Source organism: Lissotriton helveticus, chromosome 5_1, assembly GCF_964261635.1.
Source record: "Lissotriton helveticus chromosome 5_1, aLisHel1.1, whole genome shotgun sequence".
Lineage (NCBI taxonomy): Eukaryota > Metazoa > Chordata > Amphibia > Caudata > Salamandridae > Lissotriton > Lissotriton helveticus.
This window is the reverse complement of record NC_136065.1, coordinates 564,628,673-564,644,491: the sequence shown is the minus strand read 5'-3', so window position 1 is coordinate 564,644,491 and position 15,819 is coordinate 564,628,673. Positions and strand designations below refer to the sequence as shown.

At 43.1% G+C, this 15,819-nt stretch overlaps 1 protein-coding gene across 9 annotated transcripts in view; it reads right to left on the bottom strand.

The window, feature by feature from the left end:
* Nucleotides 1-15,819, bottom strand: part of SGMS1 (sphingomyelin synthase 1) — a 922,685-nt gene that overhangs the window by 113,270 nt on the left and 793,596 nt on the right. For 5 of the 9 annotated variants that reach the window (XM_078642900.1, XM_078642896.1, XM_078642899.1 and 2 more), the window contains one exon: nucleotides 11,880-11,978. The exons of the other annotated variants lie outside the window; for them this stretch is intronic. The gene's annotated coding sequence lies outside the window, so the exon portion shown is untranslated. The remainder of the gene's footprint in view (nucleotides 1-11,879; nucleotides 11,979-15,819) is intronic. 9 annotated transcript variants of the gene reach the window in all.

Below are 15,819 nucleotides of genomic sequence, written 5' to 3'. Positions count from 1 at the left end.
TCCACGACATAGGCCCCGACTACCTCAACAGACGCCTCACGTTCTACACTCCGTCCCGCCAGCTCCACTCCGCCAGCCTCGCCCCATCCCACGGATTCACGGAACCACCACCGGAGGAAGATCGTTCTCCTACCTGGCCACCAAGTCCTGGAACTCCCTCCCCGTCCAACTTAGACTGACCCAGGACCACCTCACCTTCAGGACACACCTCAAGACCTGGCTGTTCGAGCAGTAACAGCACCTCCCTCCCCCTCAAGCGCCTTGAGACCCTCACGGGTGAGTAGCGTGCTTTACAAATGCTAGGATTGATTGTGATCCTATCTTTTTCAAGAGGCAGTCTGCCCCTGGCATTGTGACTTCTCTGCCCAGCAGCTGATCTACATAGCGAGGGACAGCAAAAAAGGGTAGGAAAGTCTCTGGAGTGAACTGGGCTAAATTCGCAACTGGAGCTGGAAGGAGAGAGAACGCTCCTGTTGAAAATACAAGAATGGCTCCCTGCAAGGTTTGGCACTTGGCTGGCCACTACCTGCCTCCTGGACAGTACTCATCTTAAATGAAGGGAAAGTGGGAGAAAGACAATGGATCTATGGATATGGATATGTGTATGTATGTATGTATGTATGTATGTGTATATATATATATATTTTTTTTTTTTAGAGTACCGGACTTGGGTCAACCCCCACTGCATTATAATTAAGGCTCCCTGTCCGTTTATACAGATTTTTACAGATAGACAGAAAACAATATATTTTCTGTCTGCATTTATTTTTAAAAGTGGATAAATACAGAAAATTGTCCTGTTTTTAAGTGACTCTCTGTGCTGTCTTATGAATTATAGCCCAAGAGTTGAGCAGATGGACAGCATGGGAAATTAAAAACAGAATAACATTTCTTTAAATAACAGTATAAGTCAATATACATCTGTGGTATAATGCTAGTATTTACAAGAGGATGCATTGTTATGTAATATTTGGCAGTTTAAATAGCTAAAACACGACAGACGCGCACTCATACTTTGATCTTGATTAGTTAAATAAATCTGGAAACGTACAGTTTTACAACTTCATTTATATGCAACACATAAAATAAATATGGATAAATACAGATAAAATGGCTCAAAAAATATGGATAAATACAGACAGAAGTGTTAAAAACAAAAATACTATAAACCCGGGAGACCTAATTATAATTAACACTGCAGGAACTCGCTGAACAGCATACATGCTGTTCATAAGTATATTAAAACAAGAAGGTACAACATATTTGCCTACTAGCAGAAGCCTCAAATAGGGAGAATGTCACCCTCTAAAAAGCCAAGCAGGCTAGAAGACTTAGGAAGGCCCAGAATCAAAGAACCCTGATGGAAAGGCCAGAGAAACCACACTAAAGCGTACTGATGGAGCTGTTGAGGTGTGCCCCAGATTCAGGGATTCATCCAGACAACTTAAGTAACCAACAAAAACACCTGCTTAGAAACTGAATGGCTAAACTAGCACACTAGTCATGTAATTAAACACCATCAAAACTGACACGAAGAGGCATCATGAAGCACACAGGTAACTGTCTCTATGAACATCCTCGAGGTGAGTTGAACTTTCTTGGTGCACTGTTGCCTACTGTTGAATACTTTGGATACAAATCTGGCCAATACATTCAGAAAAAGAACAATATTAGTCCGGCGCTAAATTAATCCAGGTACAACTGTATTTTTCTCTTTGTTTATTGAAACACAAGTCTTCAACTAGGACATACGTCTCAAAACATATTTCAAATATCTTTAAAGAACACAAGTTTCATACGCATCACCTTCATTCACATGCAAATGGTCACACAACGGGTGTATTGTATGTAGCTTCAGTGGTAACCCCAGCATTGTCATACACGTCATGTGTGTGGTCAGGGCAGGTGCACTGGGGGTGCTAGGGAGCGAGAAACGAAAACGTAGCTAGCTGAAGAATTACACTAGTTTTTAGGTTTGGCTTGACCTATTTATATGCCAAAGCTTAATGCTAGTAATATGAGCTGTGCTATTGTGGGCTTTGTGGTCAGTTGGGTGCAAGGTTTTAGCCTCTGGTCCCTATTTTCTAGATGGTATCTGCCGGTTTACTGGTATGACGCTAGTAAAAGCAAGTTCTGCCTGAGAGCTTGCCAATGAACTTGCCTGATCATGGTAGCAAGAAATTAATTTCAAAGCACCCTCACATCACTTGTCGCATTATAAACACGCATTCACTAAGCCAGTAGGCCTGGCCTTCACCAACTGGCGTGATAGATTTTGCTTTTGTTTCCTATTGTAAACAGGCAAGAAAAAGGTAACAAGCATTTTTAAATATGTCATGGCTGGCGGTGCGCTCATTCTGCCACACTGAAGATGTTGCGCGCCGGCTTCCTTCAACTCTGGGTCCGTCGAGCGCGCATGTGCACTGTTTAAAATGAAAGCACGCCGTGTTTAAAGTGAAATGAGAAAATTGTTTGCCTATGCCTCCACCTTTTGAATTAAACACTATTTAGTTGAGGATAAACAACACTATTAGTTTATCCTGACATTGATTTATGTCGTTGATTTGTAACACAGTTTTCAAAAAGTTATATTCATTTTGTAAAAACAGACATCAGATTACTATCAACTTCATGTCTGGCCATATACAAAAAAAAAAAAAGCAGTTTGTGCATATATACAATGTGAAAAGAAAATCAACAATGAACGTTGTCCAAAAACATATTTACCCGTGAATGCATAATCGTGACATGGACAAAATAATCATGTGTATTATAAATAGAATAAACATTTCATGGTAAAAGGATCACAATCATAGGGAGAGAAGCAAAGAAAAAATTCTTTTCATATCATTTTTTACACAATCAACTCCCTAATCCTGAACCAATATACACGTTATAATTCAGGAAACAATGCCCATTTATGCACCAGTCACATAAATCTAAGTGTCAGAAAGGATGCCGACGCGTTTCGAGTCCTGTTAAATAATTTGCAGGAATCTCATCAGGGCGGTGTAATTCTAGTCCATGGGAACTGTTTGGGAAAGTGAAAAAAACCAAATTTTACAACAAGGTCCTCAAGCCAATTGTGTAAATAACCAAGAGGCGCATATCTGAATGCGACGTACCTTCTAATGTTTGTGTATTGCCCAAAGTTGCTCCTGTTTTTGTGGAAGATCGTCTATGCCAAGTGGTCTGAACTGCAACAGAGTAGGGGTTGAGTAAGTACCAAAGGGGGTTAAGTATTCCAAACTCGAAGTGAATTAATTAAAAATTACCTTCGAAGTTGCTGACCCATCGGCTAGTGTGCCGGTGTCTGGAAGTCAATCTGATTTTTGGCTCGTTGTATTTCTGTGAGAAAGGGGATTAACAGCGGGTTTGAGTGGGTCCCTGCTTGCTGTATCGTGCACTAAAACAGAACGCCGCAGGATGGGGACTTACTTATAAACGACTTCGGTAAAGCGGAAAAGTTCTTCTCCGGTATTGGTTGGTCTTTCGTTTTTTCGTTTTCTCACTCTGGTGGGGCAAGGAGGAAGTGAGATGTCAGTGCACTAGTTCTTTACTTACAGCGCTTTGACGGATCACATAATTACAGAAAAGGGGTGTCAATATCACAGGGTCTTGATCTTACCGTGAATGCGTGCGTTAAGCACTGCTCCTCAGTCTAACTGCTACCCGGCACACACAGATTGTGGGTGTCCGCCGCGGTGCCTGTTCCCTCATCAATATGACATGTGGTTCGTTCTTGGCCAATCAGGGCCACGGTTGATTCTGATGCATTCTGGGGTTTGATGTTTAAACTGCGATGCGTCAGGTTTATGCCCTATTGATTTCGCTGAGACTGTTTAAGCCCTTATTGACACTATCAAATTTAAGTATAAGATAAGCCTCCTTGCGTAATAGCATGGTCTCAACATCAGGATAACGTTTAGGATCAATCCAAGCCAATGTTGTCCACTTAAAATCATTTTCAGTGTGATTATTGTTGGAAAAATGTTCCACCATTGGTGCGGTCAAAACTTTTTTCTTTATGCGTGAACGGTGTTGAGTTATTCGCGCATTGATGGGCTGATTTGTTTTGCCGATATAGACTCTGTTGCATGGACACACCACTGCATAGACGATATTACGTGTTTTACAGTTTGTAAATGAATCGTGTTTCCACTTAATGCCATTGTTAATGAAAGTGTCGCCTTCTAGTGTTGTGGAACATGACACACAATTGCCACATTTGTGGTGCCCGCATAAAGGTTTCAAATTCCACTGAGCTATAAGGTCACTTTTCGGTGGTGGAATGTGACTGTCTGCCTTGACAAGTTGTTGCCCAATGCTTCGATTTTTGCGCATTGCGAAAATGGGTTTGGGAAGAGGGCACTTAAGTGTTTCCAAAAGATGCCAATTCTTACGGATGATATTTTTGAATTGGTTTGTGTGTTGGCCAAATGTTGTCATTTGAAACAACAATGGTCCCGTGCATGAAAGAATGATCAAACAATAAATATAGACGAAATCAAACCTATATTTTGGAAAGACTTGTCCAGCCGGACAGAGGTCCTTCAAGTTTACTGAATAAACAAGGATTACAAAAGTGGAACAAGAATACCTTCCACAGAACCCCTGTGTGGTACACAAGCCTGTGCCCAACACTCGCGGGGTGATTACCGTTAGTGAAGATAGGAAAGGTTTGAAGGCAAAAAACAAGCGTTTTTCTGTATTACAAATACATTGCACAGAAAATATCATTTAGCACCGTTACAACAATCTATACAATCAACCATGTGTATAGGGTGCATGAGCAAGTCAACGGCGTTTCGGTTCCCCTTAAAGAGTTATGGGAACCATCATCAGGACAAACAGTTATATTGCCTTTTTCATTAAACCTTACTTTGCCTAAAAGAAGGAAAAATACATACTTTAGAATTGAAACACTAAAAACAATAAAAACAAGGAAGAATCGTGACTTCTTGTGCACCGTGCATGGCTTACTGTGCCAGGTGAATACCGCGTCGAACCGACTGGTAAGATAGTGATGGTTCTTTATATTACTAAAATTCAGGGTCACGAGTGTAGATCATGTAGCCCGTGACTATTCGGCGGGGGAGAGTGCAGAATGGACGGTAGTGGATTGACATACACAGTCTATCACCTGAAAAATTCTAGTCGTGCGTCTAGTTGACGACATTTAAAAAGTGGCGATTGCGCTGATTAAACCACGGTTGTGCGCGTGTGGACTAGTGGTCTAACAATGCCCATGAGCTCTAATGATCGTCCCTCGTGTGAAGAGGTGGCAGATTTTGCTTACCAATGCATCGCAAGGCATGTCATTGCGTGAGAGTAAATTACTCAAGTGATTTGATTCTGCAGCCCTATATAAAGAAATAAGCTGCATATTAGAGTGGAGATTAGAGGTAACGCTTGGATCTAGGAGCAGCATGCACATACTCTTACCCAATAAAGGCGGTAGTTGCCGTGTTACAGAATCGTAACCGGTCGACGCCAGGGTATGCCTGTATTAAAAAAAAAAACCGCTCGTTTCAGGGATTTACAATTCCACAACTACTGTCCCCGAATAATGATTCATAAAGCTATTCACTTACCGATAAACGCGGTCACTACGATCTTCCCTGGCGTGCTGGCGTGCTACAACCAGGAAGTAAAGAAGGGGAGGGTGTGTATTGTGATTGGGCAGTGCCGGTGAGAAGTTTGGGCATAGAAATAAACAAGGGACGCATTTTACCGTAGTCATCTTGAGTGATGTTATGTGGTGACTAACATGCAAGGTGATAATTTAAAAAAAAACCATTTCCCGTATATTCGGGAGTATCAGCCACGCAAATTTTCAGAGAACTCAGTTAAGCATAAAACAGGACGTTCAGTTCAAGGAATCCAAGCACATTATAAATTCTCAGATTAAAGCAGTCCACTCCTCCTGTAGGTTCAGCCCTGAGTTCAGGCTGTCCGTCTTCAAGATCCATTTTAATTCCTCTCTATTAAGCATCCGGGTTAGGTCACCCCCTCTCGGTGGTATGATGACTTGAGTGATGACCGTCCAGCCGATCTCATTCTCAGTGTGTCCTTTGTTTAGAAAATGTTCAACCAAGGGTGCATTTGGAGTTTGGCACCTAATCCGACTGCGATGCTGTGATATTCGCAGTTTAATTTTTTGCTTTGTTTGGCCAACATATATGAAATTGCATGGGCAAAAGATTGCATAAACAAGGTTACTACTATTACAATTAGTAAAACTATGTAGTACATTCCTTACATTTTTGTATACAAATTCTTTGCTTTCAATTGCAAATTCACAGATCACACATGAACCGCATTTCGAATGTCCCCGGAGAGGTGGTAGTGACCAATGGTCATGGAGTGTGACATTTCTACCAACCGTGGGTGGTAACGCTGCCCTAACCAATTGGTCTTTGAGGTTTTTACTTTTCTTAAAAGCAAAGAGGGGGGTCTGCCAATTTAGGGGACCAGAATTCAAAATATGCCAGTTTTTGTTTATACATTTCTTGACACGATTGGATACAGGAGTGAAGGTAGTCACACACACTATTTTCTCATTTGTCTGTTTTGGCTTTGGCTCTAGAAGAGTGTCACGGGGACAATACCAGGCTCTCTTCATAGAGTTTTTTATCAGGCGTTTGGGGTAGCCTCTAGATCTCAACTTTGAAGAGAGGGTATTCGCCTCAGTGAAATAATCCTCTTTCTTAAAACAGTTCCTCCTGAGTCTGAGGAACTGTGAGTAGGGAAGGCTATCCCTCAAGGCCCTTGGATGACAGCTATTATAGCTTAGAAGGGTATTCCTTTCTGTTGGTTTTCGAAACAATGATGTGTATAAGGTTCCCTCATCGTGTTGAATGGTCAGGTCTAGAAAGGAAATACTATCTTTGCTGTGGACTGTTTGACCCTGAACATGAGACTATGTACATTAGACGTAGAGTCTTTGTATACTAATATACCCCAGAAAGACTCACTACTTGTAATGCAAAATATACTAGACACCAGGACACGTCCCCATAGGGTACCTACTCTGTTCATAATACAACTATTAGAGATCTGTCTTACTTAAAACTTTTTCCTTTTTGACACAGATTACCAACAAACACGGGGCTGTTCCATGGGAGCTATTTTTGCCCCCACCATGGCGATTTTATACATGGACTGGTTGGAAACCCACACCATTTTGTTCAGTAGTAACCCATTCCATCAGGGTATACACACGTGGAGGCGTTACATAGACGACATCTTCCTAATTTGGGGCGGCTCCACTGTGGATTTCCCAGGACTAATACATTGGCTCAATAATAACTGTAATGGGCTTACATTTACCTTAGTCCACAGCAAAGATAGTATTTCCTTTCTAGACCTGACCATTCAACACGATGAGGGAACCTTATACACATCATTGTTTCGAAAACCAACAGAAAGGAATACCCTTCTAAGCTATAATAGCTGTCATCCAAGGGCCTTGAGGGATAGCCTTCCCTACTCACAGTTCCTCAGACTCAGGAGGAACTGTTTTAAGAAAGAGGATTATTTCACTGAGGCGAATACCCTCTCTTCAAAGTTGAGATCTAGAGGCTACCCCAAACGCCTGATAAAAAACTCTATGAAGAGAGCCTGGTATTGTCCCCGTGACACTCTTCTAGAGCCAAAGCCAAAACAGACAAATGAGAAAATAGTGTGTGTGACTACCTTCACTCCTGTATCCAATCGTGTCAAGAAATGTATAAACAAAAACTGGCATATTTTGAATTCTGGTCCCCTAAATTGGCAGACCCCCCTCTTTGCTTTTAAGAAAAGTAAAAACCTCAAAGACCAATTGGTTAGGGCAGCGTTACCACCCACGGTTGGTAGAAATGTCACACTCCATGACCATTGGTCACTACCACCTCTCCGGGGACATTCGAAATGCGGTTCATGTGTGATCTGTGAATTTGCAATTGAAAGCAAAGAATTTGTATACAAAAATGTAAGGAATGTACTACATAGTTTTACTAATTGTAATAGTAGTAACCTTGTTTATGCAATCTTTTGCCCATGCAATTTCATATATGTGGGCCAAACAAAGCAAACAATTAAACTGCGAATATCACAGCATCGCAGTCGGATTAGGTGCCAAACTCCAAATGCACCCTTGGTTGAACATTTTCTAAACAAAGGACACACTGAGAATGAGATCCGCTGGACGGTCATCACTCAAGTCATCATACCACCGAGAGGGGGTGACCTAACCCGGATGCTTAATAGAGAGGAATTAAAATGGATCTTGAAGACGGACAGCCTGAACTCAGGGCTGAACCTACAGGAGGAGTGGACTGCTTTAATCTGAGAATTTATAATGTGCTTGGATTCCTTGAACTGAACGTCCTGTTTTATGCTTAACTGAGTTCTCTGAAAATTTGCGTGGCTGATACTCCCGAATATACGGGAAATGGTTTTTTTTTTAAATTATCACCTTGCATGTTAGTCACCACATAACATCACTCAAGATGACTACGGTAAAATGCGTCCCTTGTTTATTTCTATGCCCAAACTTCTCACCGGCACTGCCCAATCACAATACACACCCTCCCCTTCTTTACTTCCTGGTTGTAGCACGCCAGCACGCCAGGGAAGATCGTAGTGACCGCGTTTATCGGTAAGTGAATAGCTTTATGAATCATTATTCGGGGACAGTAGTTGTGGAATTGTAAATCCCTGAAACGAGCGTGTTTTTTTTTTAATACAGGCATACCCTGGCGTCGACCGGTTACGATTCTGTAACACGGCAACTACCGCCTTTATTGGGTAAGAGTATGTGCATGCTGCTCCTAGATCCAAGCGTTACCTCTAATCTCCACTCTAATATGCAGCTTATTTCTTTATATAGGGCTGCAGAATCAAATCACTTGAGTAATTTACTCTCACGCAATGACATGCCTTGCGATGCATTGGTAAGCAAAATCTGCCACCTCTTCACACGAGGGACGATCATTAGAGCTCATGGGCATTGTTAGACCACTAGTCCACACGCGCACAACCGTGGTTTAATCAGCGCAATCGCCACTTTTTAAATGTCGTCAACTAGACGCACGACTAGAATTTTTCAGGTGATAGACTGTGTATGTCAATCCACTACCGTCCATTCTGCACTCTCCCCCGCCGAATAGTCACGGGCTACATGATCTACACTCGTGACCCTGAATTTTAGTAATATAAAGAACCATCACTATCTTACCAGTCGGTTCGACGCGGTATTCACCTGGCACAGTAAGCCATGCACGGTGCACAAGAAGTCACGATTCTTCCTTGTTTTTATTGTTTTTAGTGTTTCAATTCTAAAGTATGTATTTTTCCTTCTTTTAGGCAAAGTAAGGTTTAATGAAAAAGGCAATATAACTGTTTGTCCTGATGATGGTTCCCATAACTCTTTAAGGGGAACCGAAACGCCGTCGACTTGCTCATGCACCCTATACAGATGGTTGATTGTATAGATTGTTGTAACGGTGCTAAATGATATTTTCTGTGCAATGTATTTGTAATACAGAAAAACGCTTGTTTTTTGCCTTCAAACCTTTCCTATCTTCACTAACGGTAATCACCCCGCGAGTGTTGGGCACAGGCTTGTGTACCACACAGGGGTTCTGTGGAAGGTATTCTTGTTCCACTTTTGTAATCCTTGTTTATTCAGTAAACTTGAAGGACCTCTGTCCGGCTGGACAAGTCTTTCCAAAATATAGGTTTGATTTCGTCTATATTTATTGTTTGATCATTCTTTCATGCACGGGACCATTGTTGTTTCAAAAAACTGCTCCCCGAGGTCCCTGGCTGACTGTTTTGGGGTCCCTTGTTGTTCAAAAAGAAGGCCAAATGTTGTCACACACACCAATTGGTCCAAGTCTCTTTTTACTTTTTTCTGAAGTAATGTTTCACGTGGGGTGAATTTGGCCCTATTTCTTGAATGTTTCAATAGTTTTTTGGGGTACCCCCTTTCCACCATTTCACTGCAAAATCTTGTTGCATGTGACTCAAAATCACTCAAATTTGTGCAATTGCGTCTTATCCTCAATAGTTGAACATAAGGTAAGTTGTCTTTTAAGCATTGTGGATGCGAGCTAGTGTAATGGAGGATTGTGTTTCTGTCAGTTTCCTTCTTGTGTAAGGAGGTTGTCAACTTTGGTTCGCTGGTGCTTACAGTGACGTCAAGGAAGGTCATTTCTTTGGGACTGGAGTTCAGCGTGAACCTGATGTCAGGGTGCCTTGAGTTTAGCCATGCATGAAACTGATCAAGTGCCGTCTGGCTCCCCTGCCACAGGAGCCAGACGTCGTCGATATATCTCAGCCACTGGTTGATGTGACCTGAGAAAGGGTTGCCATTATAGACAAATCTCTCCTCATACTGTGCCATATAAAGCACTGCCAGCTCCGGCGCATAGGAACAACCCATGGCTGTCCCTTTGATTTGTAAAGTGAAAGCACGCCGCCATGCGCGTGCACATCTCTTGAAGGAGCCAGAATTGAAGGAAGCCGGTGTGTTTAACAAGATGGCAGCGGACTGTCCAATGTCCCACTGACACGGGCATGCTGTCCACTTTGGACAGATGGCGAGAGCAGCCATCTTTGTCTATGCAGGCGCGTGCATGAGCCCACGGGGAGAATTGATTCCACAAGGTCGTCTCTGGCGAGAGCAGCGCATGCACTGCTTTCACCAGGCAAGACCTAAAAAACTAGGCAAAAACTGCGAAAAAATATTTGCAGTCCAGTTTCAAACTGCGTAGTTACACATTTTTTTTTTAACATCCAAAAGTTGTGTCAATGATACAACACTGATGCACTGGCTGGTGAGGGACCAGTGTTAACTGTATTAGCTTCTGTGACTTGGTAACCGTGACGCCACAGAGTTCCATCCAAGGATCTATGAGCATTCTTATTTCTGTATTCTTCCACATATCCGGAGAATCAATAACATGGTGGCAACATGCACAGGTAAGGTAGCTCTATGTGTCTAATTTTAGTTGAAAACTTTGAATAGCGTGGCCCTTAAAATTATACTACTAAATATTCTGTGACAGGAAGTGTGCCAAAAGATATGCCCTCCGCCCTAAATTAGCCTGTGGTGAGGGGACCGGAAGAAAAGCTGTAATGTCACCACAGATAATGCAATAGGTTCACTGTGCGCACAACAGTGTACATTTTCTGACAGTTTATTGTTCATTCAGCATTAAATGTCAGCAGCTCATGGATGCTGGGTTCAGGGGCAGAATGATCTTTTGACTCCTCTATTTTGTCTGGCTTTTTTAAAAGCTTACTTTATTGTCCTGTTACTTACTGGAGCCTAATGGCGTGGGTAAAGGCTCTTCTGTACTTATTGCACATGATTTACATATCTTGTTCTTTGGATATGAAACGCTACATTTATACTGCTCTTCGAAATTCCCTTCCACAAAAAGATACGAAAATAATTCAAGATTTTTTTTTGCGCGTTCATCTAACCCGGCCTGAAATTAAGGAAATAAAGATTGTGTACATTACACATTAATAATGCGCCCTCTGTCTAAACGAAAAGAAATTGTGAAGCAAAAGCAAATCGATTAGGGTCGCATGAAAATCCATCTTGCACAACATTAGGCGCAGGCAATGCAGCGAGGTTTGGCAAGGCTCCGAAGATAAAGCACAGGAAGAGAAGTTGTGAAAGCCGAGTCACAAGGAGCCGGAGGTGAGGGCACATGGAGGGGAAGAACAATCAGCGTTGCTCAATAAGAAAGTGTCAGGAGCAGGTTTGACAACAACTGTAGGAAGCTGGAGGCTTAAAGTGGCAGTCAGTGAACCACAGCCAGGAAAGTGGAGAGGTAATAGCTTTATAAAAAAATAAAATAAAAACAAAACACTCTCACCTCCACTTGGAATCAAGAGGTATGCAAGTCATGCGCTGAAATAAACTTCACATCTGAATGGAAACAGTATGCCATTGTGGAGGCCACTGATCAGGAACCCTAAAGGAAGAAAATCCAAGACCTGCATGTTAACAGGCGCTGAGCAAAACTGTATACAACTGTCTGAACAAGCACTAGAGTAAGCTAATCATTTGTTTTTAGGTCGAGCCTAGGCAGAGCTTGCGTTGTCTCTTTGAGACATGCAGTATTCACTCTATGGACTTAGAACCTGCTACCCACTTTGGATTGGCGTTTGTCAGTGTCATTCAAATATTGTGGGCTCCAAGTGGCTAATGGCTGTTGCATGTCCCACCTTTTCTCAAAAGTTTACTCCCATGGAGTATTGCAGCAGGATCTGTCTACTTCCACTTTAGTTATTGAATTTTATGTCTGTGTTCCTTTTTTTTCTATGTATAACAAGCACTACTTTAAAAGCTCCTGGTTCACGAGTGTCGTGCTGTAGGTTTTTCTAAACTACGGCGTATACAAATTGTTTGCTTGTGACTGCTGCATTCTGTCCAGACCATATTTATAAGGTTTGCTTTTTTTTGGAGCCTGTTCCAGTTTTTATTTCTGACCGTTTTTATATTATACGCAAAGGCAGCTTAATTTTCAGGTCACATTTTTGTTTGTTTGAGAAAAATGTATGTGTGTTGCGCTGCTGTATGCCCGTTCTTAATGTTGGTTTCTTTTTTGGTTATTTGATCCCGTGTTTATTTTTGACAGTTTTCATATTACACAGCAGCCGTTTATTTTTTGTTTAATGAGTGGGTTCCCTTGCTCTCAGCCGGGATGATAGGAGCCAGCTGATATTTCTCCTCATACCAAGTCGTGACACACACTGACTTTCACCAAAAACAGCGAAAATGAGGCGCTCAACATGCGCTATGATTGCATGGGCCATGGGCAGCAACCCATGGTCAGAGCCAGAGCGTGGTGAGCACTTGGTGATGTACTTGTCCAGCAAACAATGGTTGAAGTATGCCGAGACTCTGCATGAGGAAAAATCCCGGTCAGCTCCTTTCATCTCCACGGAGAGCGAGAGCAACTTCCCTCAGAGCGGCCCTCCTTGGCATGCTGAGAGATGCGGTGCCATAGGAATCACTCAGCGCGGCCGTCCCCGTACTAACATGTGTTGACCAAGGCAACCCGGAGAAGCATGCCCCAGGCAGGGTGGACTGATTTTGACATCCATGCTGCCCAAGAGTCACTCAGAGAGGAATCGCTGAAATCCACGGCCGCCCGCTGAGTAACCAAGAGGGGCTGTGACCAATGTTCCCTCAAATTTTTTTCCTCTGTGTGGGCAGTGGAGGGTCTCTGTGCGCTGCAACCATGGCTTTGTGCGCAAGGAACCAAACCGTGCGTGTCTGCGGCGCAAAATGGCACTCAAAACGTTTACTTTAAAAAGTGAAAAAATGGTGCATTTTCACACATATAGAGCCACAATAAGGGTCTTAAAGGCAGTTTGCAAATTTATTGTTCTGTCTATGACTGCTGTTGTCTGTCTTCCCCGCTGCCTGTACGTGGTCCGTGCCCCTTTTTCTTCCCGCTGTTCCCCTCGCTGTCCATGTGCTCTCTCTGCCCGGTCTTTCCTTCTATTCCCCTCGCTGCCCGTGCCTCTCTGCCCGTTCTGCCTTCTGTTCTTAGCTGCCCCTATATTTCTGTATTCTGTATTTTGCCTCTGTGCCATTAGTTTTTTGTGACCTTCTGCCCTCTGTCCCAGTCGTTTTTGTGCCCTTCTGCCTTATCCACTTCGTTTTCCCCTTGTTTTTTGTGCCTTTCTGCCCTCTGTTCCACTTCGCTTTCCCCTCGTTTTTTGCCTTTCTGCCCTCTGTCCCACTCGTTTATACCTTTCTGCCCTCTGTCCCACTTGTTTTTGTGCCCTTCTGCCCTCTGTTCCACTCATTTTTGTGCCCTTCTGCCATCTGTCCCACTCGTTTTTGTGCCCTTCTGCGCTCTGTCCCACTCGTTTTTTCCCTTGTTTTATGCCCCTCTTGCCTTCTGTTCCACTCGTTTACCCAGCCGCTGTGCCCCCTGCGGCCCGCCCTCCTGACTGCCCACTGTGGCCTTTTGTTTAAATATTGCTGTTAATCGGAGCCCCTTCACGGGCTCCGATTAACATCAATACTTAAACAAAAAGCCACAGTCTGCCCCGTGCTTTACTAACAAAAGCGCAGACACTTTCCAAACAGTGTATACTTTAGCACACGCGGTGTTTGGAAACTGTCTCTACGCTTTTGTTATTAAAGCGCGGGGCAGACTGTGGCTTTTTGTTTAAGTATTGATGTTAATCGGAGCCCGTGAAGGGGCTCCGATTAACAGCAATATTTAAACAAAAGGCCACAGTCTGCCCCGCGCTCCCACATAGCCACCAGCCCCCCGGCCTCCTTACCTACACTCGTCATGTTCCCGCCGCTCACTTCTTCAAAGCGGCCGGCGGCGCGACTCTGTCGCGCGACGTCCTGTGCGCGCGCTCCTAACGAGTCGGTGCACGGTGATCTAAGGGGAGGTGCGCGCGCGCCCTAGAGGGAACGGTGGCTGTGACCCGCGAGTCCCACTGCATTCGCACATCCACCCAGAATATCGTCCCAGTAATCAATGTCTTGTTTGTTACTGTAGGTACAACTGGTTATTGTAATGATGATGCTTGGAAGTTTTCACTTTATCTTTCTTGTCGTGTTGCCTAGTGTGTATTGTTCAAGGCTGCTGGTGTTGCATTAAGGTCATTCAAGATAGCGGCTTTAGAGTAACACTGCAAAAGTCCAGACCAGGACATCAGAGTGCAAAAGGCAAAAATTGTCGGATTGTAAATTATCATTTTTACTGGGTGATAAAAATCAACCTGCTCTATTTTTTCACATCCTGTATATGTGCAACAGCATAAATGTAGTTTATTTTCCTTGTCGAGTAAACCCCAGGTGGTTGTGCGCAGAGTGGGGAGGGGGGGTGACCTTCTACCCAGCCCACCCTTCAATTCCAGCCTAACTGCAAAGCCCCCTCTGAGTGAGAGGTTTGCACCTCTAGAGCCCTCCTCCCCAGACAGCAGACCTTAGACCCATGGTGGCATTTATGCCACCCACACTCTTCTGCCTCATGGGGCTCCGTACTTCTGTTCCACGAACAAAGTTTTTCTTCGTATCCCTTTCTGTTCAGCCAATTAATACAGGGACCAAATGCTTTCACTAGGGATAGAAACAACCAGGACCATGTGTAAACAGCACACTGCGTCCCGGGACAGCATCAGTGGGTGGACCCCTCTGGTTTTATTTTGGATTCTCCCTTCCCCCACTGTATGAATGAGTGAGCAGCAAGGCTTTGTAGAGTATAGCAAATATAGTATCAAGGAGCACACTAATATCTAAAGCAGTTCAAATTCCAAGTACAATATAATCTTTTAAATCATGGCATTATTGAAACATATGTAGACGGGAGTATTGATTGTTCTTGAATTCAGTTATGTTGCTTTTATTTTCATAATTAGAAGAATGAATACATGCATTAACCCAGCGGCTCACTTTGCATTTTCAATTTTTATAGACCGAAGAACCGAGGCTTTAATTTGGTTGATTGATAGCACGCAACGGGGGATTCACAACACAAAAAACTATTCTCCATCGGAAGCCCTGCTCCATGGTATTGATACCATGTCATATTTTAAGTGAGTTATTTGCGTTTAGCTATGAATACTATTCAGCCAAAAATGAAGATATAGAGACCTTACAACGCATTATAGAGATGCTGTGGATATCACTAACTGATTTTTAGAAGACTAGAACATCTATTCATGGGGGATTGGATAAACGTGGAAATAAGATGTAGATGATAACAAACATGATTGACCCATCTTCTTTTTTAGCTTCGAAGGTGATATTTATAGGAAACTGGTTACCATCCCTCTAAG